Here is an 18,027-nt window from a genome sequence, read left to right on the forward strand (position 1 = left end):
GCCAGCACAATGAACAGTACAAGCATACCCCGGTTTAAGGACACTCACTTTAAGTACACTCGCAAGTAAGTACATCTCGCTCAATAGGCAAACGACAGCTCACGCATGCGCCTGTCAGCACGTCCTGAACAGCAATACCGGCTCTCTACCTGTACCGAAGCTGTGCGCAAGCGGGGAGACTATAGAGCCTGTTACACATGCGTTATTTACATCAGTTATGCACGTATATGACGATTGCAGTACAGTACATGCATCGATAAGTGGGGAAAAGGCAGTGCTTCACTTTAAGTGCATTTTCGCTTTACATACGTGCTCCGGTCCCATTGCGTACGTTAATGCGGGGTATGCCTGTACAGAGATTGTCCCAACCATAATAACTAGGCATAGTATGTAAGAAAAACACTCACTTCTTAATTCCAGAGGAGCAGCCCCATCAGGAGTCTTGAAAAGTGTGCAATCCACCAACAGAGAAGGTAAAGTAGATGAGCAAAGGCAGTGCACTGCCAGCAAAAACAGAGGAGGCTAATGGTAGCAAAAAGAACTGATTTATTCAATAAAAGGATCAAACATGACCCCTGGAGCACCCAGAAACCACACACCTACACGTTTCGGGCCGAGCGCCCTTTATCAAGGTGTATATACACCTTGATAAAGTGCGCACGGCCCAAAACGCGTAGGTGTGTGGTTTCTGGGTGCTGGGTCCTTTGGCAGCTAAAATGTTACACTTTAAAATTGAGTCTTCTGCTAGTAATGCTAGAAAAGGTGAGGACTGAACCCTGCATAATATACATTTATAAAAGAACGGGAGAGGGACCTGAGATTAAATTAGTATCGGGAGGACACCTGGAGGCCTGAGGTTCAGTACAGTTTATCAAATAAACAAAGGTGTATATATTATAATTTCACTTTCACATCAACATCCATTTCATTCAAGGTCCCCCCCCCCCATATACTGGAAAAACTGTAGGGGATTTGTATATGTCTGGTGGTCTGCCCTGTGGTTTTCCGATTCTGGGGAAGCATCTTTGATATGGCCTTTGATGTGCTTTGTTTCCTTATCGCTCTGGATTCGGCCGTTGCCCTTCTAGGCTGAGTGACCAGACGCTGGTTCCGCAGATTGTGAGAGTGGCTCAATGACATGTCCCGGGCCCCAGACATTCCACCCAGGAATATTACTAGTGGTAAGGTGCAGCGTTTAGCCCCATTGAACAGTTAACAAGTATCCTGAACTAATCTGGGGCGCTGGCTGGATAGGGCCCCACGTAATCTGGGACGCTGGCTGGATTGGGCCCCACGTAATCTGGGACGCTGGCTGGATTGGGCCCCACGTAATCTGGGACGCTGGCTGGATTGGGCCCCACGTAATCTGGGACGCTGGCTGGATAGGGCCCCACGTAATCTGAGACGCTGGCTGGATTGGGCCCCACGTAATCTGGGACGCTGGCTGGATTGGGCCCCACGTAATCTGGGATGCTGGCTGGATAGGGCCCCACGTAATCTGGGACGCTGGCTGGATAGGGCCCCACGTAATCTGGGACGCTGGCTGGATTGGGCCTCACGTAATCTGAGACGCTGGCTGGATAGGGCCCCACGTAATCTGAGACGCTGGCTGGATTGGGCCCCACGTAATCTGGGACGCTGGCTGGATTGGGCCCCACGTAATCTGGGACGCTGGCTGGATTGGGCCCCACGTAATCTGGGATGCTGGCTGGATTGGGCCCCACGTAATCTGGGACGCTGGCTGGATTGGGCCCCACGTAATCTGAGACGCTGGCTGGATAGGGCCCCACGTAATCTGGGACGCTGGCTGGATTGGGCCCCACGTAATCTGGGACTGGCTGGATAGGGCCCCACGTAATCTGGGACGCTGGCTGGATTGGGCCCCACGTAATCTGGGACGCTGGCTGGATTGGGCCCCACGTAATCTGGGATGCTGGCTGGATTGGGCCCCACGTAATCTGAGACGCTGGCTGGATTGGGCCCCACGTAATCTGGGACGCTGGCTGGATTGGGCCCCACGTAATCTGGGACTGGCTGGATAGGGCCCCACGTAATCTGGGATGCTGGCTGGATAGGGCCCCACGTAATCTGGGACGCTGGCTGGATTGGGCCCCACGCAATCTGGGACGCTGGCTGGATAGGGCCCCATGTAATCTGGGACGCTGGCTGGATAGGGCCCCACGTAATCTGGGGCACTGGCTGGATTGGCCCCCACGTAATCTGGGACGCTGGCTGGATAGGGCCCCACGTAATCTGGGACTGGCTGGATAGGGCCCCACGTAATCTGGGATGCTGGCTGGATAGGGCCCCACGTAATCTGGGACGCTGGCTGGATTGGGCCCCACGTAATCTGGGACGCTGGCTGGATAGGGCCCCACGTAATCTGAGACGCTGGCTGGATAGGGCCCCACGTAATCTGGGACTCTGGCTGGATAGGGCCCCACGTAATCTGGGGCGCTGGCTGGATAGGGCCCCACGTAATCTGGGACGCTGGCTGGATTGGGCCCCACGTAATCTGGGACGCTGGCTGGATAGGGCCCCACGTAATCTGGGACGCTGGCTGGATAGGCCCCCATGTAATCTGGGACGCTGGCTGGATTGGGCCCCACGTAATCTGGGACGCTGGCTGGATAGGGCCCCACGTAATCTGGGACTGGCTGGATAGGGCCCCACGTAATCTGGGACGCTGGCTGGATTGGGCCCCACGTAATCTGGGACGCTGGCTGGATTGGGCCCCACGTAATCTGGAACGCTGGCTGGATAGGGCCCCACGTAATCTGGGACGCTGGCTGGATAGGCCCCCATGTAATCTGGGACGCTGGCTGGATTGGGCCCCACGTAATCTGGGACGCTGGCTGGATAGGGCCCCACGTAATCTGGGACTGGCTGGATTGGGCCCCACGTAATCTGGGACGCTGGCTGGATAGGGCCCCACGTAATCTGGGACTGGCTGGATTGGGCCCCACGTAATCTGGGACGCTGGGTTATTACTTTAATTTCTCCCTCATTAATCTAATCTCCGGTCGTATGTGGGGCCTTGATGTGCACCCATAGTGTACAGTATCTCTCTGTTACCGTATGCTTTGGGAAATCCACTGTGACCCTTTTATTTCTGCACTCTCTGTATTTGAGAAACACTATAAAAGAAAACTCTTTTTGTTTTTATCTAAAGGTCAGGAATATTTTTGCTGAAATTCACCAGTTGAAATTTGCATGTTTTCTGCGTAAAATATTGTTAAACTTGCCAAACTACACAAAAAACTTTGCAAAGCCGTAAAAGTCAATGTGCGGGTCACGTGACCCATTATGGACATTTATTTTTGCAAAATGTTGGTGAAATTGGATATATTTTATGCACAGATCTTTGCAAAAATCGAAAAATCTAAATGAAAATTGACAAAATGTACTTTCTTGAGGTGGCCCAGATGTCATGTAAATCCCCTCAGGGACTCTTAAAATGAGCACAAACACACAAGCAGTGACACTTTTAGATACATGGGACGGGAAGATTTGGAATAACAGTTAGCGAATATTTTGCCGGTTGCAGCCGGTGGATTCCACTTTGACTCACTGGGTAAGTAAAACTGACTCAATCGCCTTCAGTTACCAAACGATTACTTTCCACAAACACGTAAATATTAGTAGTGTCTGGGAGGCAGAGGATTAACCCGTTGGCTGCTGGAGGGGAATGCAAAGCTTTCCAAAAAACCCAATGCCACACATTTTGGCAAATGTGGGTTTAAAAGCAACATTCATCACTAGGAAAAGCATGTTGTCCTCAAAGCTATTTCTTTAAACAAACAGCAGTTACATTCAGACGGTATTACTGGGCAGTCATTTCTCAAGAGACTAAAAGTCGTTTTTATACTATTAAATATTTATTGAAGAGGATTATAAAGCTATCTGTCTCTTTCTTTTACGTTAACATGTTTTTGGAGATACATTATACAATATATATATATATATTAGGGGGTTGGAAATTCCATCTGTCTCTTGGAGCCAAAATAAATATCATTGTGCTGAAAGGTATGATTTAGATAAGCAGAAACGCAAACACAGTTTTGCCAGATGGGCCAACGGTCATCTGGAGACTTATGGAGATTTTGTGTTCTACTGTACCTGTGATCCCTGTATGTGTTCTACCTGTGATCCCTGTATGTGTTCTACCTGTGATCCCTGTATGTGTTCTACCTGTGATCCCTGTATGTGTTCTACCTGTGATCCCTGTAAGTGTTCTACCTGTGATCCCTGTGTGTTCTACCTGTGATACCTGCATGTGTTCTACCTGTGATACCTGCATGTGTTCTACCTGTGATACCTGTATGTGTTCTGTCATACCTGCATGTGTTCTACCTGTGATACCTGCATGTGTGCTACCTGTGATACCTGCATGTGTTCTACCTGTGATACCTGTATGTGTTCTGTCACACCTGCATGTGTTCTACCTGTGATACCTGTATGTGTTCTACCTGTGATACCTGTATGTGTTCTACCTGTGATACCTGCATGTGTTCTACCTGTGATACCTGTATGTGTTCTAGCTGTGATACCTGCATGTGTTCTACCTGTGATACCTGTATGTGTTCTACCTGTGATACCTGTATGTGTTCTAGCTATGATACCTGTATGTGTTCTACCTGTGATACCTGCATGTGTTCTACCTGTGATACCTGCATGTGTTCTACCTGTGATACCTGCATGTGTTCTACCTGTGATACCTGTATGTGTTCTACCTGTGATACCTGTATGTGTTCTACCTGTGATCCCTGCATGTGTTCTACCTGTGATACCTGTATGTGTTCTACCTGTGATACCTGCATGTGTTCTACCTGTGATACCTGTATGTGTTCTACCTATGATACCTGCATGTGTTCTACCTGTGATACCTGCATGTGTTCTACCTGTGATCCCTGTATGTGTTCTACCTGTGATACCTGCATGTGTTCTACCTGTGATCCCTGTATGTGTTCTACCTGTGATACCTGCATGTGTTCTACCTATGATACCTGTATATGTTCTGTCATACCTGCATGTGTTCTACCTGTGATACCTGCATGTGTTCTACTTGTGATACCTGCATGTGTTCTACCTGTGATACCTACATGTGTTCTACCTGTGATACCTGCATGTGTTCTACCTGTGATACCTGCATGTGTTCTACCTGTGATACCTGTATGTGTTCTACCTATGATACCTGCATGTGTTCTACCTGTGATACCTGCATGTGTTCTATCTGTGATACCTACATGTGTTCTACCTGTGATACCTGCATGTGTTCTACCTGTGATACCTGTATGTGTTCTACCTGTGATACCTGCATGTGTTCTACCTGTGATACCTGAATGTGTTCTACCTGTATGTGTTCTACCTGTGATACCTGCATGTGTTCTACCTGTGATACCTGTATGTGTTCTGTTCCCGGCAGGCAATATTTTTTCATTGCTAGTAATTCGTTGCTATTGTTGAATGTACATGCAACAAGCAAAATAACAGTAGAAAGTACCAGAGTACAAAAGTTCATTTGTAAGACACAAACATATTCAGTAGAGTGGTAGAAGGCTGGCTAAAATACAGTGCAAGTAAATGAACACAGGAGATCATGCTTTGGAGCTGGAGAGTGGGGGGCTCAGGGGAAATGTGAGGGAGTACTTCTTCGTGGAAAGTGTGGTGGATTCATGGATAATCCTCCCAGCAGTGGTGATAGGGACTAAAACAATCATTCAAAAATGCTGGGATAGAGAGCCAGATGTGTGACCAAAGCATGTTATAGGGCTGAGGTTTCACAGCAGATATTATAATGTGGAGACTGGATGGGACAAAGGGCTCTTATCTGACGTAAAGTTTCTATGTAGCATATGGATATGAGGTATATATAGATGAACCCCAAGGAACTTAAAGTCTAAATCATAAAATTATTAAAGTGGAAACACTATGGGAGTTATGCATTAGGCAGAGGTCCTCATTTTGTTATAATTTTTCATGTACCTGAACCAGGGTTGAGATCCACCGTCCCCCGACCTTCGGGGTGTCCAAGTTCCCCAGATATTTGTACTTCTTTGTGTTGGTATTACTCCGGATGATGTTTCAGCTTCCTATTGGCCACTGGAGCCCATTGTGTCTCAGTAACGGGGATATTTTAATCTGATGCTATTTTTTGCTGGAAGACTGATATATAATTCCCAGGGGAAGAGGAGAGAGGTTGGGGTTAAAGATGTAGGGCTTTTCACCAGGAGTCCTTTTTTTCTGCGTGACAGATTCCATGGAGAGAGCAGGAGGAGGAAAGTGTTAATAAAAATTCAAGTGAACTTTGCGAATGTCACCCTTTTTCCTGCAAATGATTTAGCTCCAAACCAGACGTTTGCCACAAGTTTGCTTAATGCTGAGAAGAGAATGGTCTTTGCATGTGCAATTAGTTTTGGTTGCTTTCAAAATTCAATCAATCTTGTAAGAAAACCCTATAGCTATTTTGCCACTTTTAAAAAGGGAATTTTGCAAATTTTGAACAATTTGTTTCAGTAGAACTTTTGGCTCCAACATATTGGGAGCTCGAGACTGCAGAGAAGCGAATCTGAACATATTTCACATGACTAATTGTGAAGGTTCCTTCGAAACACAGAGCCAGTTATTTACCCTGTATAACCACAGCTTTATACTGTATAGTGTCACCCGCGTACGCATTGCTTTAGAGACATTATACTGCGTATAATGCTGTGTATTTCAGCTGAATTTTACCAGTGATTAGCAAAGTAAGGTACAGCCCGGAGTTCATCTCTGTATTTTCCTTAGCAGATAGTTACCATTTCCTTTCAATTACAGCTAGGAAGAGAGAACAAAAACGATGCTCTATTGTAATATAATGAAATATACTACAAAATAAACAGCTTATTTTTCCTCAAAAGCAACACTTAAATTACCTTTCATATTTGTATAGATGTTTTGCAAAAGAATAATAACACATTGGCACCAAACACTTTTTGTTTCACACAAATAGACTTTACTTTCCTTTTTTTTCATCCTGAAAACATATGTAATTGTGAAATTATCCCCGTTTCTTGTTGTGCAGAAATACTGATGCGAAAAGCGTATTTTAGAGAATCTTAGAACTGGTCGCTTTTATTTTCTAACATTTAATCTCGTGACTTGAGCACAATATCTTTAGGATCGCAGAAGCATTTTCCTTTAACTCTTCCCTTCGCGTGGGGTGTGTATTGCATATTAGTGTGTAACTAAGACCTAATAAAAACAGAATGTTATGTAAATCTCTGGATATTTGCTCCTGTTGTACTGTCACCTAGTTTTAGCTCAAACATTTGCCGCTTTAAGTTGTGATAAATGATGTAATTAGTGCTGGGAAAATCCCCCGTTTTCAGACTAATGATGAAACTGATGTGAATGGGACACGCTGACTCCAGACTCTCCCTCTGCATTTCTTTACAACTCAGTAAAAAGATATCATTTCTACAAATGCTGATTCTCATCGCACCATGGCTTAACCCTTTGGGTGCCCCAATATGTAGTTATTAGGCCTTGGGGCCTGGGCCTGTGTCTGCCTCAGGAGTCAGGTTTTTTTCAGTTTAGATCATGTCATGTGTTCCCATGGAGAGCGGGACGCCACCTGCAGTGAAGGGAAATGGAAGAGGGATATCTTCCTCTTCTGTTTCCGGGTTAAGGGTCGTTGCAGTCACCCAACCATGCTTTCCCGGAGCCTGGGGGCTGTGGCACTCCGGTGTTGCGGCCCCTCCGGCTCTCAGGGGATAAGGGAGATTTAAGCTTTATTCTTTTCCTGTTGCCATCATTACACGGCAATGTTGAATGTTAAATATTGCCCATTCCCTGCATATGTTTGCCTGAGACTTCAAGGGTGTCTTACTGTCTCTGGGGTTGGGAAAGGGACCTGCAAATAGCCCCCAAACGTTAGAACCAAAACACAGCGCAGTGCTAATCATTCTAATCATTCTAATCATGCTAAGGAATAGTTTGCATTAAGACTACTCTTTATCTAACTTGAGGATTTAGGTAAAGTAATGCCAAAAAGTCCCAATATGTCATGGAGATTAAAGCATCGCACTTGCACAATGTCACATCCTCTGTTATCAAATCACAAACACTATTAGCATAGAATGGCCCAACAAGCGCAATGCTTTGCAGATATATTTAGAGATACACACTCCTCTACACACAGTCACACCGCTACACACAGTCACACCGCTACACAGTCACACCGCTACACAAAGTCACACCACTACACAAAGTCATACCGCTACACAAAGTCACAATGTTACACAAAATCACACTTCTATACAAAGTCACACTTCTACACAGTGTGGCAGGACGGCCTTGCGGCAGGATCAGTAAGACGCTAGACACAGTATTTACTGATAGAAAATAAGTGCAAATAACACCACTTTTAACAAAGAAACAAGATATACTGTCCTTTAGAAAATGCATCTCCTGAGATAGGACTCAATCCAAACAGCAAACGGTGCAGAACAGCAGCAGGTGCGCAAATCTCATCAGGACATGAAAGAAATTAAAACACAAAATAGTGCAACATTGTTTTTTTCAGAGAAATAAAAATCCGTACTGTAGACTCTGCAGATTTTACATCCAGACAGGTATTCCAGATCAACACAGGCAATATTCCAAAGGGGGGAGGGGAAATCCACATATACAAAGCAAAAATAGTGTAATATTGCTTTATTATTAAAAAACACAAAGTATTGCACTTACATAAGTGTCTCTGTGGTGAGCATTCAGACCACCCTGGGTCAGTTAGACAGACAGCACTCCAAATCGGCTTCACGGCCGATACAGCATCCACTGGGCTGAATGATGCAGCCTCCTATATGAATGCATGGAAGCCTCCGATACCGCTCCAATCACCCGTCCAACTTCCGGCACGGGGCGGGCCTACACGGGAGGTCGCCACAGCAGTGGAAAGAGGCCTGCAGCTTTAGCAGGGCAGAGGTAAGACCCAACTAGGGTTGCCTGGTGGCTTCTCTTTCCCCTCACTCTCCTGTGCGGAGCTCTCTGGAGACAGCAATATTACACTATTTTTGCTTTTCTCCTTGTATATGTGGATTTCCCCTCCCCTTTGGAATATTGCCTGTGTTGATCTGGAGTACCTGTCTGGATGTAACTAAAGTTGATCACTTCTAATAACCACACTGCCTGAATATCACGCTAGACACAGTATGAAACGTTAACTGTAGTGGTTTATTAGCCACAAAACAAATAAACACCGGGTGCACTGTCCCTTTAAGAAAACCAAATAATAATAAATAAATACCTACTCCCGTTAGCGAAACTAACTAGACTTCACTCCAGCCCTTTCTAGCGGCAGCTGGCAAGCTATACTGGTTCCCAGCTTAAAACATGCCCCGGCATATGCACCCCGCATGAACAGTCTTAAGCACATCAATATAAAGTCTTTCTTATCTGTTAATCCATTGGAGCAGACGTCCCCGCTTCAGCACAGCCTCGCGTCCTTCCTTCCTAGGGGAACTCGGCCCTACGCGAGCGCAGAGAAACTCTCCTCTGTCCCCTACCCTGAGGGACAACAGCCAAACTCTCTGTATCACTCCCCGCATGGCAGCTTCCTGTGTCTGTTAAAAGACTTCCTTGTTCATTCAGACCAGGCTGATTAGCTGCACCTTAGGGTAGCTTATCCAAGGGAAATTACCTCCATGTATACTAGAAAGTCCCATAGCTACTAGCTCTCTAGTCCAGGGGGGCGCAAACTTTTTTCCCTGCGCCCCCCTGCCGGCTGTCCCCTCCCTCCCGCGCCCCCCCCAAACCCCAACTTACCCTCGCACCGGCGTAATGACGTCACGTTGCCATAGCAACGTGACGTCACATGACCTCGCAGCATCATTTTGACGCCGCGTTGCCATGGCGACACCGGGAGGAAGCCGCCGGAGCCACGGGTAAGTATGGTTTACAGAGGCCCTGCAGCTCCCCCGGCACTTAATTTAAGTGCCTTCGGGAAGCGCGCGGGGCCTCTGTAAACCCCGCGCCCCCCGTCGGCAGTCTCGCGCCCCCCCTGGGGGTCGCGCCCCACAGATTGCGCACCGCTGCTCTAGTCCATAAGGACAGTGACTCTGTCACAACAGTCACACCTCTACACAAAGTCACAATGTTACACAAAGTCACACGCTACACAAAGTCACACCGCTACACATAGTCACACCACTACACAAAGTCACACCTCTACACAAAGTCACACCGCTACACAAAGCCACACCTCTACACAAAGCCACACCTCTACACAAAGTCACAATGTTACACAAAGTCACACCGCTACACAAAGTCACACCGCTACACAAAGTCACAGCACTACACAAAGTCACACTGCTACAAAAAAAAATAATATTTATATATAGTCCTCCGGTAGATAATGGAGTCAATGACTGGGATTAAGCAGTCTTGGCTTGTTCTCTACCTATGTGTACAACCCACCCTAGAGCTTAATATATGGATATATACACTTCTCTGTAAAGTGGAATGGTAATAACGTTGTAGTTACTCTCAGTCTGATGCTTCCTGTTCCAGTGCGCGCTTCACGCTGGTAGCGTCATACAGAAGATCCAGAGGGTGAGGAAAGCGGAGCACAGCATGCAAAAAAGTATGATGCTACAATGCAAAAGCTACATTATATACATGCACCCTCATACGCTAACCTCTTAATGGGATTCTGGGAAACTACTCACATTTTTGGTGACACCAATCCTTTCAGAGAACACATTATATTTTATCGTCGTTATATAGATGATTTATTATTTATTTGGAATTTAGACACACTTCACACTTTTTTTTGGAATATCTTGAAGCTAATACTTATAATTTAAAATTTACTCATATGTTTCATGATACTAAAATTGATTATTTGGATATACATTTATATATAGATGTTGATTTAAAAATACAAACCAACATCTATGGAAAGGAGAACTCCTGAAATTCCCTGCTCAGATCGAATAGTGCCCACCCAAGATTCTTAATACGGGGCATTCCCAAAGGACAGTTACTAAGACTTAGGAGAATCTGTTCTACAGAAGAGTCCTTTCTTAAACAAGCAGAAGAACTGAAGATGAGATTCAGAAATCGTGGTTACAGAGAGACTGATTTGGAGGTCGCCTTCGAACAGGCTCTATGCACTGATAGAAGAGAACTTCTGGTAAAGCTAAATCAAATAAAAATAATAATAAAAGAGGAAAAAATTATTTTCAAAATGACTCGACTAGCTAAACACCACTCTGTATAACCACTCTGTATAACCGCTCTGTATAACCACTCTGTATAAGCACCTTTTCAAAACAAGCTGCGCAGATTAGGTGTATTTTACACAAACACTGGGAAATGTTAAAATGAGATAAAGACTTAGAACTCTAAACTGAATCTAACCCCAGAATGGTGTGTAAGAAGCAAAGACCATAGGGAGCCATATTTCACCCAGTTTATACTGCTCAGCCAAAACTAAGGTTAAAAACAAAAATATACCCAAGGGCTTTTTCAAGTGCGGAGATTGCAATCTCTGCAGATATGCTACACCAATAAAATCTATAAGGAATGTTTATACAGATCAGAAATATTATATTTATTGATTCATAACATGCAATGCCAATTTTGTAATTTACCTACTCAAATGTGCCTGTGAGAGTGGATACATAGGCAGGACTATTAGAATACTTAGAATAGCTGAACATATCAGAAGTATTAAAAATCAGGAGGATAGGTTCCCTGTAGCGCGTCACTTCAACAATTGCCCCCAAGGTTCACTTAGTACATGGAACACATAGAACACATACACACCAATTCCAGGGGGGAGATAGAGAAGCTCTGCTCAACTGCAGAGAGATGCATTGGATTTATGCCCTTGGGACATTAGCACCCAGGGGCATGAACCAAGATTGGGAGCTAAAACATTTCTTAAAATAGAAACAATAGTAATTTCTATACATCGCTCCCCAGCTATATATATGTATTGATCACTATTTTTTGTTCTCAATAAGATGAATCTAGAAGGACTGCTACAAATGTAATAATTTCTCTTTACCTTGACGCTCATAGTGCTATGATTCTCTGCTTGATAGGGAGTATTTATAAAATTGAATAGATGGATATATGACAAATAATAAATAATAATTAACGTATCATATACCATTGGTTTATGAGTACAATTAGTTGTTTCTAATGGATATATATTCAATTCAATTTTTGATATTTCTTCATATTATTGTTTGCTATATTACATTATGTCTGATAAAACTATGTTGGAGCTGTTTAATATATATATTAATAGCACAAGTTTCTTTGATGGATAGTTATTCATACTTATCTTTATCATCATCTGTAATGTCATGTGCATGTTATATGATAATATTATTGTCTAGTTTAAGGATATCTATTCTATCTTATCCATCTAATCTATGTCCTACATCCATATAGGAAACCAATTCGCCGTTTTATTAGATTTATTCGATTGTTTTTGATTATTAGAAGTTATTGTGCATTCATTGTATTTTCTGTCTCATTTTGTCTATGTTAGTAACTTAGATTTACTTCCGATTTGTCTATACATGTTCTCCCGTCTGTAGGGGATGCCTCCCAGTGGGCGTTAGGCGGGGTGCTTTGCTCGGTATCCACCAATCAGGGTTCTTCAGATTTAACCCTTCTGTTTTAAGTGCACTTCATCAGTGCCTTGTTGGGTTCATTTAATTTTTGTTTGACTGGTTTATCTTTGTTCTACTTGGTAACAAGTAGAATTGCTGTTCAACTGAATTGGCCGGCTTCGCCGGCCAATCAGTTTCAAACCAGATCAAAATAGACCCGTCTGTAGGGGACGCACCTTCCATTTCAGACAGCTGATAGGAAGTTGGCTCCCTCCAATAAGAACTGTGGGTGTGTTTTTTGCGCCAATCGACACTGCGTCATCAGTGTTTGGAGGCAAGGGATCATCTATAAGACCGGGAGTAAGAACAGCTGCGAATCTACTCTTTGAAAAAGGGCGTTTGCCTGAAACGCGTAAGAGTGTGGATCTCTGTTCCCTGTGACTATGTTTATTAAAGTATAACTTTTTAACCATTCTCATTGGTGCTGGCCCCATCTTTGCAGCTGTGCTCCGCTTCAATCCTTGGGATTATTCTCTACATTAAAAACAGCTGTATTTAATGAGGTGACCACATGGCGTGAGCAGGGTGGATCACTCTACTGTGTTTCGCGCGTTTCGGCTCTTTGAAAAATAATAGCTCCATACTTTTTTGCATGCTGTGCTCCGTTCACCCTCTGGATCTTCTGTAATTCTAAGGCTGGCATCACTCAGCCGCGATGTGGGGACTGACCCCGATTCGGTGATAACTGATATTCAAGTCAATGACAGTTAATGCTGAATGGGTGTGAGAGAGAATCTACTGGCACTATCAGAGAGCAAAGAAGAACCTTGAGTGGACCTTCAGTATATGATTATCAGTGTCATGGGCACAGATGGGCACAGATGTAGTGATGTGGATTGTATAGTCACAAAGCAAGTTGCAGTATATACTAACCTGATTCTCTCTAACAACCTAACAGCTTTATACATTATGAACTAGCTCAGCACTAACGGTATTATGGGCTCCATGTATGTGACACTGATTAATATAACATATAATCACATCAGTGGGTGGGATGAGATTTTTATTTTTTAATTAACATTGTTAATTGGTTTCCTTCCTACATTTAGTTTATAGACTGCAAGAAATTATTACACACGCCTCCAACAAATCCTGCTAGAAATGAAATATTTCATACATCAGTGACAAGAGGTAGTCATTAAGAAGCATTAATAAGTTACTGAAAAATGAATGGGGTATCCCTTTACCGAATATTGCACCAGAGGTAACGTGTCTTTGAAGCTCAATTTTGTAATGCCAAAGGGGTTGTGACTCTACCAAGGAATACAAACTAGTTAATACCCTGTATATAATACCTTGTATATAATACCCTGTACATAAACAGTTCCACCAGAGAACAGATCCATTCCCACTCTACAAACCATTACAGTTGATTTTGTGCGTATCAGTTTTACTAATTTTTCAGTCCCAGTCATTAGGAAGCACTGCAATAAATTCTCATTCTTAATTCATAGAGGGATATTCTAGTAATTGCGAGTTCTGAGAATCTGTGCGGAAAGAACCTTTTCCGATGGGATTGGCGCGCTTTGCTATTCTGTAAACCCTCCTCGCATGTCCAAACCGTACAGAAATTGATTTTTTAGAAGCTGTTTCAATCCGGCTGTGCAAATCTAGGGGGAATTACCAAAAAGGACGAAACTTACATTTTTGGACAACTAGCTGATTCTAGTAGCACCGTTAAGTGCAAAAGGCCAAACCACTTTTAATAACTATCTTTTTTTTCTTATCTCCGTCAGATAAGCGCGATTCGTATTGCAGTTTCATCCAGGGCCTGAAAAAGGGGTTTAGTTGAGGAGAGCAAAGGATAGGATTTTTCAAAATGAATTATTCAGATAATATGAGCAAATAAGCAGATACAACTAGGGAGAAATAGCAGTGTAAACAGAATAGGGGAAATAATAATAATACAAGGTACTCTTCAAAACTTAAATAATAATATTACATTTAAAGCATTGTGGAAGCCAACATAACAGAAGTTATATTCCAGAGGAAGTTGTTCCAAATGCTGAAAGAGTTTGTAATGTCCAAAGAGATATACATCTTCTCTTGTGCTGATGCAGGGTACAGCTACAGCATGCTTTGGCTTCATAGAAGTTGTTGATGTCTTGCAGCCTTAGGTATGTCAGAGTTTATGTTAATCTTTGCAAGTACACAAGCAGCACAGAGATTGTTGCTGTTAATGTTCATGTTGGCAAAGGCAATAGCAGTAAAAGCTTAATATTTAGAGAATTCAACCCTAATAAACTCAGTTGGTGGTTTATTAAACTTGGATTTGTTTAATTTCCAAATTTAGGAAATTTGAAAGGAGGAAATCTGATCAACAATTATACTTTAATTGTGAAAAAGTCATTGCAATCGCAGTAATCGCATTATATATATATATTTACCAAATATTGCACCAGAGGTAACGTGACTTTGAAGATCAATTTTGTAATGCCAAAGGGATTGTGACTCTACCAAGGAAAACAAACTAGCTAATACCCTGTATATAATACCCTGTATATAATACCCTGTATACAAACAGTTCCACCAGAGAATAGATCCATTCCCACTCTACAAACCATTACAGTTGATTTTGTGCGTATCAGTTGTACTCATTTTTCAGTCCCAGTCATTAGAGTAATTAGGATGCACTGCAATAAATTCTCATTTTTTATTCATAAGGTAATATTCTAGTAATGGCGAGTACTGAAAATCTGTGCGGTTTCCGATGGAATTTCCGATGGGATTGGCGCGCTTTACTATTCTGTAAACCCTCCTCGCATGTCCAAACCGTGCAGAAATTGATTTTTTGGAAGCTGTTTCAAGTGTGGTGAAATCTATCCCATGCGTCATTTTGCAAAGCCAGTATAACCAACCCCACACTGATGAGACCCATTAAGGTCAAAACGGCTATCTGTGGGTGGGTTTACTGGCTATGCATCTTAACCCAGGCTGTGCTCAAAGTTGTGAAATACAGCACGCATAAGCTTATAGGGGACCATGTTCTATGGTTTTGTGTGCTCATTTGCATGTCATTTCCCAGAATCCCTTGCTGCAGTGGAAGCATTGTGTGCTGAGTGATAATGGTGAAAGGCAGGGTTGCAGACATGCAAGTGAGCATACAGTAATATTTCCATTTGCTATATACTATATTGACAAAGGCCCCGTCGGGGACTAGAACGTTGATCACTGTCTAATAAATTCAATTTATTATAAAAGTTCAAGTGTGCTGGATCTATCTCCTGCATACACCTTCCCATCCATGATACCCTGGCATTATATAACCACCCACAGACAGCTGTTTCGACCTTGATGGGTCTCATCAGTGTGGGGTTGATTTTACTGGGAATGCAAGAGAGGCTATGGGATAGGCTAAACCATAATACTGAGTTAAGTAATTGAGGCAAAAAGTGACACTGTGTGCTCATTTGCATGCCATTTCCCAGAATCCCTTGCTGCAGTGGAAGTGCTGTATGCTGGGTGATAATGGGGAAAGGCGGGGTTGCAGACCTGCCTAAGACATGCAGATGAGCATACAGCTATATTTGCATATTTGCTTTCCTGTGGAGGGTTTTTGTCACTTTTTTTACTCACCATAACTTAACTCAGTATTATGATGTCAGGCAGCTTTCTGACCCATTTTAGGTCAAAAAGTGCAGGAATAGTTAAAAATGATCCGTTCCACAGCTTCCCATTAACTCAGGCAGCTGGATGGAAAATCCAGACCACAGATTACAATGGCTCTAGTTCTCCCTCACCTGCTCTTCTAATCACATGCACACGTATTTAGAGCAGAGAGGTTTTGCATTTCACTCTCTCTCCTTAGAGCCTGGAGACTGGGGGTATCGCTGCTCCCCGGTATCCAGTTTCGGGGTTGACTGCCCCTCCAAGTATCACAGTACCAGAGGATTTGCCTGGACACTTGGGACCGAGTTTCCACCACGAACAGATAAGACAAAACAAATGGTTATTGCTGTTGCTAAAAGACTGTGCTGTATCTAGTGACCATAAATGAGAGAGCATTGTTTTAAGCTGGGGAACCAGGTTAGTTGGCCAGCAGCTGTTGGAGAGACTGATTCTGATGTTTAGTTAGATCCCTGAAAGGGATAGGATTTTGTTTATATGATTTTGGTTTTATTACTTAAAAATAACAGTGTGGGTAATACTGTAACACTGAAATGTGTGAACTGCTGAATGAAAGTATCTGAGTACCTCTAACCTACACATGTTAAAGCTGCAGTACCTTACATGGATGAAAATAAAGCAGGCAGAAGCCTGAGTTAAGCAGCATAATACTTTGCATGATCCTGTTTTTTGTATAAATAACCCTAGAAGACTGTTTCGGGAAGAACCCAGACAGACGTCAGCGCTACAAAAGAGGGGCGTTTGTCACAATATATATATATATATATATATATATATATATATATATATATATATATATATATATATATATAAGAAAATAAAAGAGGAGAGAGCGCACGCCCCATAGCGTAAAATAGTAACAATTTATTGGGGGGGATGGGAGAGGGATAAGAATCGCATTCACAAGATTTCAAATATAAAAGCACGATTGTGAATAAATATCACCGCCAAGTTGAATAATCACCGCAGTCCATGGATAGTGTCCACCGGAAAGATGATACTCTGTACTTGTAGTCAGTCAGACTTGTAAACCACCTGGTGTAGCCTTTCCGTTGGTTTTCTCCTGCTCAACTGGATGTCTCACTTAGTGCAGAGGAACAGAAGGTCTATGCAAACAACCTGCGCGACCCGACCAGATCGCGCACTTCCGTGTTGACGCAGTGTCGTGACGAGCAGGAGAAAACCAACGGAAAGGCTACACCAGGAGGTTTACAAGTCTGACTGACTACAAGTACAGAGTATCATCTTTCCGGTGGACACTATCCATGGACTGCGGTGATTATTCAACTTGGCGGTGATATTTATTCACAATCGTGCTTTTATATTTGAAATCTTGTGAATGCGATTCTTATCCCTCTCCCATCCCCCCCAATAAATTGTTACTATTTTACGCTATGGGGCGTGCGCTCTCTCCTCTTTTCTTTTCTACAGGTTCCACTGGATGTGGTTCATCCGTTTGAGAGCAGCCTGAAGTTCCCCTTCTATTGGATTTTATTCTATATATCCTTTGGACTATTTATTGGGACTGGTTTTATATTTTTCAATAATTATTATTTATTTTGTTATATTAATGTGTTATATTTTAATTGTTGCTTTCATTGGTTGTTTGAATTAGTCATTTTGTGATCATTAAGTATATATTTGCCATTTATACATATTTTTGTGATTATCACTTTATTTTATACTATATATACATATATTTTACATGTTCACATTATAGCACAGTATC

The 18,027-nt window shown here is 43.1% G+C and overlaps 1 protein-coding gene across 9 annotated transcripts in view; it reads right to left on the reverse strand.

Moving 5' to 3' along the window:
- BDKRB2 (bradykinin receptor B2) overlaps window positions 1-18,027 on the reverse strand; it is a 37,587-nt gene that overhangs the window by 11,202 nt on the left and 8,358 nt on the right. For 2 of the 9 annotated variants that reach the window (XM_075614422.1, XM_075614424.1), the window contains exon 2: window positions 5,986-6,243. The exons of 5 other annotated variants lie outside the window; for them this stretch is intronic. The gene's annotated coding sequence lies outside the window, so the exon portion shown is untranslated. Of the gene's footprint in view, window positions 1-407; window positions 504-5,985; window positions 6,244-6,914; window positions 9,767-18,027 lie in introns of those variants that run through there. 2 more of the 9 variants (XM_075614423.1, XM_075614430.1) reach the window with 2 other exon arrangements.

Source organism: Ascaphus truei, chromosome 9 (assembly GCF_040206685.1).
Source record: "Ascaphus truei isolate aAscTru1 chromosome 9, aAscTru1.hap1, whole genome shotgun sequence".
In the NCBI taxonomy this organism is placed as follows: Eukaryota; Metazoa; Chordata; class Amphibia; order Anura; family Ascaphidae; genus Ascaphus; species Ascaphus truei.